Raw genomic sequence first — 10,900 nt, forward strand, 5'->3', positions numbered from 1 at the left:
ACTTTTTTTCCTTTTCCATGATATGTGTATGCAATGAGGGTTATTATGTGAATAAGTGTGTAGACAAACATATTTATTTTATCATGTCTGTGTTCTTCACGTTAAGTCTTCCCCACAGTGTGAAACATATGTTACATAGTTGTAGATTTTAAACGTAATTTCGATGTAGTAAGCTTTTAATCGTTTCATATTATTACATAGTTAATACTTAACTGTGTTTGAGCAAGAATTCACAACTACAGAATTGCAAAATAATTCTACATCGTTTCAGCAAGTATTTGATCAACCCAGCTATAAAAGGGGTGCTAACAATTTCAACGGTATAACGAAAGGCTAGGCTGGAGGCCCAAATTTCCCAGTTCGTTTACATGGGGTAGAAAAACTGAAGGACCGCTGCAATAAGTTTGTAGATATGAGAGGGGAATATTTTGAATAGAATAATTAACAGTTCCTCTTGTATTTTCCCTTACACAAAGCCAAGAATTTAGCAGCATCCCTCGTATATTTACGTTCAGAAACAAACCTATAATCACTGAAACAACAGAATATTTTACGAATAGAGCAAGGTTAATACATCTCTGTGTAAACAAATGTATTTATGAGACTTTCCAAAATCTTTGTAAGCATTTAACATTATAAGTTACAGGCTTATAATTTGTTTATGCTGATTACAGGTAACTGGAAGTGGCGTACCTGTAATATATTTCACCAGCATACAATTGTCAATTATCTGTTTTTCCTCTTCATTCAAAATTTAATGAAATTGCATTTCGTGGAATTCATGTCAATTATTTCGCATAAGAAACAATAGTGCTATGCTAAACCATATTAGTCGTGTTTTCAGGAGTAATTACATCGAGATCTTGGAGAGCAAGTTATCAAAATTTAATAGAAAACGGGAAAGCAAATATACATGGCTTATGACATTCTCATTTTCATTAATGCTGAAAGTTAATATAATGAACGTCTACCAAAAAATGTATTTAGTGTGACGGCATTTAATACTAGGATATATTTATAATATACTAGCAGTATCGCTCGGCGTTGCTCGGGTTTGTAAGGGAAATAACCATATAAGCATTTTTAGAGATGTAAAGTATAATAACCATCTCAATATGGCTAACAACAAAGGCGGGGTGTTACTGTAGCTTTTTACGTTCTGAGATTTAATAATACATTTTTAGAGAGTTACTTCCCTTATATATGCCAAAAATGCATTAAAAATGGGAAACATTGATGGTAAATTATTTTTTAAATCGTAGACTCATCGTAGACGCGCGCTAATACCCAGAAGGGCTCGATATGAATCACGACTATCAGATACCCGGTTTTGTTCAAACTGCACCGCAAAATGTGGGATTAGTTAGGAATCTAAATCGTAGGAGACAGACAGCACGCAACCTCTATTTTATATATAAAGATTTCCCTTGTAATATGACATTTCTTACTGAGGAATATGCATAATATAAATTTTCGTCAGGCAATATATACTGGATATAAGACAGCGTGCTGGCAGAAACTTTAGCACACCGGGCGAAATGTTTAGCAGTATTTCGTCTGCCGCTACGTTCTGAGGATCGACTTTGCCTTTCATCCTTTCGGGGTCAACAAATTAAGTATCAGTTACGCACTGGGGTCGATGTAATCGACTTAATCCGTTTGTCTGTCCTTGTTTGTTCCCTCTGTGTTTAGCCCCTTCTGGGTAGTAAAGAAATAGGTATTTCGTCTGCCGTTACATTCCGAGTTCAAATTCCGCCGAGGTCAACTTTGCCTTTCATTCTTTCGGGGTTGATAAATTAAATACCAGTTACGCACTGGGGTAATGTAATCGACTTAATCTCTCTACTTGTCCTCGTTTGTCCCCTCTATGTTTAGCCCCTTATGGGAAATAAAGAAATAAGAAATGTTAGCACGCCGAGAGAAATGCTTAGCAGTTTTTCGTCTGTCTTTATGTTAAGAGATCGAATTCCGCCGAAGTCGACTTTGCTTTTCATCCTTTCAGAGTCAATAACTTACGTACTAGTTGCGTACTGGGGTCGATATAATCGACTGACACCCTCCCACAAAATTCCAGGCTTTGTGCCTAGAGTAGAAAAGAACGTATACTGGATAAGAATGAACAAGTATAACTAAATAAAAACTAGCTTTCCAACACTATATTTTTATCAAAGGGATTTGTGTTAATATTATTTATACGATGGTTCAAATAACACCTGAAATGCCGCCCTCTTGGCAGTTTAAATTTGTAGTTCCGAATTTGCAACACTAATGTATTTTATCATTCCTTCGGTGTAATTTAATTTCTTTTTTGTTTTTGATGCCAAATAGATTCAGGGAAATAAGTCCCACGACTCCATCTGACTATATCAGTCTAGAAAGCTCCTACATATACCAATTCTCTTATGTAGTATCAGAAAGGATACTAGCTGTAGATACATGCAATGCAACGTGGGTTTGATACTACTGATATATATTTTGTGATATCATATATTACAGTTATTATGTATTAGAGATATAAAGGCAGATATATATTTTCCTGCTAAGACTTGAATGTAAACGATGTTTATTCTTCATGGTAAATGCAATTACTAAATTAGATTCCACCTTTTGATATACACTAGACCTTTCTGAATGAAGAGAGGTAGTTGGATATTTTCTAACTTAAAGATCAGCCACTTCACATGTGGTCTACTGATTTTGAAAATCGAAGATTAATTTCAAATTTTTTTTTTAGCCGATATTTTATCATAAGAAGACAAAAGAATAACTTTGTTGGTGAAATATAGTCATCCGTTACATGTTTCTATGAGTGAAAGAGGCGAATCATTTTGGCGAATGCATGTCACGACATACGCGGTGTGTATGCCACGTTTTGAGCCTTCAAGGTCTTTGAGCCTTGGAATCTTGTAACCATGTTTTTGGGGGTTTTTTTAGGCTCAAGACTTTAGATACACTCCTCGTACATCAACACCAGTATCTTGATTGTGGCTTAAATATTTTTCACACAACGCTGTTTAATTTAAGATGCCAGAGCTGAGGTTTACACATACAACCATTGTTTGTGGTATCATATATTGCGAAGCATTTATTTACACTTAGTTGTCCTTAATACGAATTAAACATTAATTTTCATAGAAAATATATTTTCTACATTTCCCGCAAAGTTAACTAAACACCACCAGTCTTCTCTGTTATTTTTCATTTTATTTTTCTTCAACTCGTCAACACCTGCTTTGCCTCCGTTATTCATCGCTGGCAGCAGATAATAATTATAATAAATTAAGTGTAATTGCTTAAGATATTTATAAAATAAGACATATCAATTTATATTTCTTTATTCTTCATTTTATATATTTTAACGCTTTTCTAATTAAACAAAATTACGATTCCTCAAGCTAGTTTTCCAATTATTAAATGATGTTGGAAAATAACACGATATAAAAATTGTTATTATTCAAGAACGGTGTACTGTTTATAAATTGTTCGTAAGTTTATAAATTATAAACGAATGGGTTTGAGATTTCTTGTGACTCTAACGATTGTGAAATCTGAGTGCTTAAACATTTTCTCAAACAGAGAAACTAAAAGTTACTAAAGGATAAAAAACAAAGATAAAAACGTATGTAATGTTATATATTGTCACATTTACCTACACCGCTTTGAGACTGCCTGGAACCTTGTTCCCTGCCCCGATTAAGTAATTTAACTGGTGTGTTTCTCAAGCAGAAATTTTGATTTCTACAAGTTCGTTGTGAACCTTATCGAATAACTGCCATTTAAACGAAGTCTACCATTATTTTAGGCAATGCAAATGTCTTCCTCAGAACAATATGGAGCGGGATACAATTTTTGTAGCCTATGACATTTACTCGTTAGATTGCTGTGTAAATAGTGTTCGATTTCAATATATGGAAGCGTTGCAGACTATGTTTATATGTAAGTTCGTGCCAAGTATGTACGTAGAAACCTTACACCCGATTTGAAGGACAGAAACGGGGAAAATGCCCTAACTTCTGGATGCCAAATAAAGCTACATATGTTACTTTATTTTACCTAATGACATGGACTGAGATTTAGACAAATATTTATGACCCAGCCGTAGCCTATGAAATGTTGTGATATTCAGTAAAGTATTAGAGCTCATTAATAAAAAGTCATGGTGAATGAATTTAGTTATGACAAGGGCAAATTTTGTAGCTTTTCTGTGTTTTAAAATTCTTACAGGAGCTGTTAGACCGAACAGGAATCTGAAAACGATAGAAGTTTACCCTGACAATACACGGCAACATCCATTTTGGCAGTTTATTAGGCATTCCGTGTGTTGTTCTGTTTGATGCTTTGCCATTCAGCAAACAGTCTCTCTATATAGCTCTCCTATTTCTGTATATGGTGTGCGTTGAAAGATAATCTTCAGAACGAAATATTTATCTCACAGTGGAAGGGAAATCAGCTGTGGGAAAATGAGCCCACGAGTGCAGATGGGAAACATTATGAATAGCGATTATTTAAATTCAAGATAAGGAACATGCATCGCTGGTAATGGAAATTGTGTTATGTAATAAAGGAAGATTACGTTACGTATATAGGAAGGGCTATTTTCTGTATGTGCAATTTGAAACCGTCTATCTCTATTAATCCTCGATTCTTCCATTCGTTCTTGTCTATTTTGCATTTCTTGCGACACATGGCGTTTAACTAAAAGTATTATCTTCCTGTTCGACAAGGACGAAACTAAATCTTTGCATTTCTTTGTTTAAATTTCACAATATTTATTAGTACAGTTTTATTTACGAAATTGAAATACATTCATCTCTCGGTTTTGTGATTGTTTTTTTTATGTTACCTCAAACGTTAATAGTTGTGGCTCAAGGGTTTTTAAAGTGTAGTCATGGTTGCATTCTTTCGAGAATTCGTTCCCAATAAATAATACCTTCCTGCAACAATACACCCTTTGTGCGACAGTGCTTGATCTATTAGGAATCCATGAGTATTCGTGTGTTTTACATTTGCAAGCATGTATGTGTGAGTGGGCAAATGTGTATAGAAAGGCGAGAAAGAATGGGCAAGATGTAGAATTCATGAACAATGTTGCCTGGGTCTGAATACAATTTAATATCATTTGAAGTTTGGTTAATCCAATTAGCTGAAGCAATACCACAAATTTTATAATACGTTCGAATTGACGCCATTCTTTCACTCATTTTATAACCATTCCGTTTTGAATATTATCTTGTTTACGTAGTTTGGCAAATCTACTTTTCTAAAACCGGATCTCTGAAGGAATAGATAGATTTAGCAAGAATAATTCTATAATAATAAATACAGAGAAAGACTACAATATATTTAACGGAATCGATTTACTATTCCAAATATACGCAAGGCATATCGGAGTTATACAGACGTATTATAACGCATCCAGCTTCATTCCATCGGTTATGGAAACATATGAGGCTAACGAGATAATGCGTCTTGTTTAAGAAGTTTCATTCAAAATGTCTATTATTCAGTGATTTATAATATACAGAAGATAACATTAAACATGTCTCCTAAAGTATCGCATATTCCATTGCTAATGAATATTGAGGTCAACGTGGAAATGACATCACCACCTCCAACACCAATCTAAGAACAGTCCAGGGCAGTAATAGAAACTAGTGCTGCAGAAGAAGACAACTCTCCTACAATAGAATACAATAAGTAGTCGTGAAAGGCATGATTGTTTTGCAAATGTACGATACGTCTCGTAGGATTGAGCACCAAACATTTCAGATAATTAATGTCATTGTGTTTCCCATGTCAACATGTATTAAACTGATGTAAACTACAAAACATCGTCTCCTACATTCTCATTGAAAGACATATATTTCACCTCAGTCGCTGTTCAAGTAAAACAGCTATCATTAAAATGCAATTTTCTTTCAACATGTTCTCAGCATTTAATCGCATTAAATGTCTATTTTGATATACGTTCCTTTCATTTGATGCAACACTTATTGTTCAGCTATCGTCTTAATTCATTTAAGCACACTTTATATCCTATATATACAATTTACATATAAAGTATCGCATCGCAGTTCGTTTCAATATTCAGCTGACATCACATTATTTTCTAAGCGAATTTCTTAAAACATCTCACACACTTTTAACAAACATAACACAGCAAGAATTAGATTATCTTACATAGTTTTCTATCAATATTGAACTGCACTTTTCCTACGCCCAACACATCTTCAAATTCCTGGTCATTTTCATCCATGGCTGCTAACAAATTCCAACCACTAACGTAATCATTTCTTTAAAAAGCAGCAGAAGAAAATCCTTGGATTTGCAACGATAGATAAAACTGCTGAAATTGTTTCTTATATTTCAAAGAGTAGCTAGATGCATCACTGTTTTACTCTTTTACTTGTTTCAGTCATGTGAATGTGGCCATGCTGGAGCACCACCTTTAGTCAAGCAAGTCGACCCCAGGACTAATTCTTTGTAAGACTAATAATTATTCTATCGGTCTCTTTGCCGAACCGCTAGTTGACAGGAACGTAAACACACTAGCATTGGTTGTCAAGCAACGCTGGGGAGACAAACACAGACACACAAACACATATATATATATATATATATATAATATATATATATATATATATATATATACATATACATATATACAACGAGCTTCTTTCAGTGTCTGTCTGCCAAATCCACTCATAAGGCTTTGGTCGGCCCGAGGCTATAGTAAAAGACACTTGCCCAAGGTGCCACTCAGTAGGACTGAACACCGAACAATGTGGTTGGGAAGCAAGCTACTTACAACACAGCCACTCCTGCGCCTTATATATGTTTCTTACTAGTTTTACGCTATTCGGTGAAATGTGGAGGCTATCTACGTCATACATTAACATGTCACTCTTATATAATATCACATATTGCTCGAAACACATAACATTTTCAATCCGTTTAGTGGTTTGCTAGTTCTATTTAGCAGCGAAAGAGTTGCGTCCGTCAAACGCAGTTTCAGCTTCATTCACATTCATATACATAAATGTCAAATATATAATTTACATCGAATAGATAAAACATATCCATGTAAAGGATATCATTAACATATATCTCTCTTTTTACTCTTTTCATTGTTTCAGTCATTTGACTGTGGCCATGCTGGAGCACCGCCTTTAGTCGAACAAATCGACCCCGGGACTTATTCTTTGTAAGCCCAGTACTTATTCTATAGGTCTATTTGCCGAACCGCTAAGTGACGTGGACGTAAACACACCAGCATCGGTTGTCATGCGATGCTAGCGTCACAAACACAGACACACGCACACACACACACACACATATATATATACATATACATATATACGACAGGCTTCTTTCAGTTTCCGTCTACCAAATCCACTCACAAGGCATTGGTCGGCCCGGGGCTATAGCAGAAGACACTTGCCCAAGATGCCACGCAGTGGGACCGAACACGGAACCATGTGGTTGGTTAGCAAGCTACTTACCACACAGCCACTCCACTTAAATAAACAGAATCGCTACTCACTGCAGCAATCTGGTGGCCTAAGCGCTAGAGGTTGCGAGTATTTAACTCCCGTCTACCGATATAAACAGGAGTGTATTTCACACGGAAATCCAATATGGGAGTTTATCATGTCGTAAATACGGCCCTATAGGTTGTTATAAGAGAACAACCACGTTTAATTGGGGACGAATATTATGATAATGAAGGTAAGACAAAAACAATATTATATCATGTCTTGAATACATTACCACTATGCTAGTGGTGGGTTCCAAGCCAATACTCCCCCCCTCTCTCTCTCTCTCTCTCTCTCTCTCTCTCTGTGTATGTGTATACGCTAATTAAGTGAGGGGCATCCATCATATCCCAGAAATAGCGCTGTAAGACTACATCTATATCTTTATCCGCATATTTGTGTAATATATATGTATATATATATATATATATATATATGTGTGTGTGTGTCTGTGTGTGTGTGTATGTGTATATATATATATGTGTGTGGATATATATATATGTATATATATACATACATATATATATATATATAAGTATATATATACATACATATATATGTATACATATATACACATATAAGTATATATATACATATACATATATATTGCAGAAGAGAGGGTTGTTCTACTGAGCAGGATGATTATATTAGTTTCAATTCCAATATCCTTCAATCCCTTATGGATCGCTTTTGATGCTGTGCTAGTAGCGCTAATAATCACGGCAATAATATTTGACTAATTCACGCACATACATGTATAAGTGTATGTATGTGCCTGAACGTGCATATATATATATACATAGAGGGAGAGAGAGAAAGTGTGTGTGAGAGAGAGAGGTGCATAAATATGTCTGCATATGTGTACATAAATTTGATGCAGTGAATTTCTGGACCAGAATATAAAAGAATAAATGTTTATGTGTGAAACAAATAATTTTAGAACTTCGTACTCATTGTTAAATAAACCTCCATTGTGAAGCAATGTCGTGGGTTTCTTATTCATCATCGAATGGTAAACGCTGTGTGACGCACACATTTTATTTAGCTTCATAGTAAACATTCTAAAATAGACATTGGGATACAAATACGATACCAAATATTCTTTATAAATTGTCAATTTTGACATCTTTTAATATCATCCATACTCTTTCATATCCGTGAATAACATAAACCAAATTGTGACACCTGTGGCTTTCATTACTGAATATATATAGAACACATTAAATGGTGAAGTCACAGCTACTTTGTATTGAATCCAACGTATCACGATATATTTGTGCTAGATTTTCTCTGAGTTAAAAATAATCATAGTTTCTCGAATGTAACATCATCAATACCAAAGGTCGTACAAATAATGACGGAATCAATTTTAATTTTGAACTTGAATACAGCAAATGGTATGAACAACATACGAAACTCTTTTAGATTTAGACAGCAGAGTATTAACTTGTCAGATTGACAATGTTTTGCTTTGAGCTCATTTCATCCTCTCTACCGTTCTGAAGTTTAGGTGTTTTAAAACCTAAGCACTGGAGACTTGAAAGTTGACAGTATATATCTGGAGTATTGTGAAATGTCTTACTGACTGAGAGTCCTCTGTGACACAACAAATTTCTTAACAATTATTTAATTTACTGACTTGCAGCAGATTCTATTATAGCCATACATATAATTAAATACATGTATATATATATATATATATATATATATATATATATATATATATATTATATATATATATATATATATATATATATATATATATATATATATATATAATTTATTGTTTCGAAAATGTGTATGCTTGTTTGCATAAACAACAACAAGAACTGTTCCCATTCTGTCTTCCTTAAACGTGTATAGCCCTCACCAGCCTTCTTTTATACTTCATGAAGTAAAAACATAAACGGCGCATTAACCTTTGTTCTATATCAATGGGCTAACCAAGCAGGGACTATGACCGATAACTGAAGCATATATGAGATACAAAGCAATTTACCAAACAAAACATTACATGCTATACACCTTCTTTCCGAGCACTGTTGTAAACAGCGGAAGGGGAGCTTCAAAGTTAAAATCTAGTGCGCATGCACAATATCGTCCAGGGTCTATCTTGCCAAGTAGCTATAACCAACCTGCTTCAGGTTTGTTGTTACCATGATAACAGTCATGATACTTCTCGATCAGATCTCTTACATACACACACACACACACACGCACATATATATATATATATATATATATAGGGAGAGTTTACGAAAGAAAAAAAAGACGAAGACAGGTGTTGTACAAAACAAACAGATGTACTATTATAACGCTCAGGAATTGAAAAAATCTTTTACGTTTCGAGCCTACGCTCTTCTACAGAAAGGGACACAGAAAAAAACAAGGAGAGAAAAAAATGTGTGTAGTGGCTAACGATCTATCATGGCGACTAGTGCCGGACAAAAGAGTCAAACACGAGGAGGAAAGTAGGGGAGATAACAAGGTAAAGGTGACCCCCAACACAAAAGTGCCCCCAACACAAAGGTGCATGTGTGTATAAGAGAGTATGTATGTGCGTGTGAAAGAGGGCTGGTGGGGGGAGGCAAGAGTGGGGAAAGCACGGGTGGGGTGTGGGTTCGGATACATATATATATATATGATGTAATATAAATATATACATATATGTATATATATATAAGTAAATATATATATATATATATATATATATGTATGTGTATATATACAAATATATATATACAGACAAATGTATATATGTATACATATACATATATATATATATGCTTCTACATATATATATATATATATGCATATACATATGTGCGTGCGTGTGTATGTTCATGTTTATATAAATATATCTATATGTATATATACACACACGTACACGCACGCACATATATTCTTTTACTTATGTCTGTCATTTAAACGTGGCCTTGCTGGAGCAGCACCTTTAGTCGAACAAATCTACCTGTGGACTTATTCTAGGTAAGCCTACTACTTCGTCTCTCGGTCCCATATGCGGAACCTCTATGTAAAGAGAGGTAAACACACAAACATCACTTGTCAAATTATGGTGGTGGGGGCAACCCCAGCACATAAATACATACATATATACATACATTGACACACAAATGCGACAGGCCTAATTCAGTTTCCATCTACCAAATCCACTCAAAAGTCTTTGGTTGGCCCAAAGATATAGAAGACAGATGTCCTAGCTGCCACACAGTTTGACTTACCAGAAATCATATGGTCGGGAAGCAATCATGTAATACATCATATGTATATTTATCATATGATAAATATACATACACCCACACATGTTTAGGCATATATATTCTTATATTAACATACATATGGAC

This window comes from Octopus sinensis, linkage group LG5, assembly GCF_006345805.1.
Source record: "Octopus sinensis linkage group LG5, ASM634580v1, whole genome shotgun sequence".
Lineage (NCBI taxonomy): Eukaryota > Metazoa > Mollusca > Cephalopoda > Octopoda > Octopodidae > Octopus > Octopus sinensis.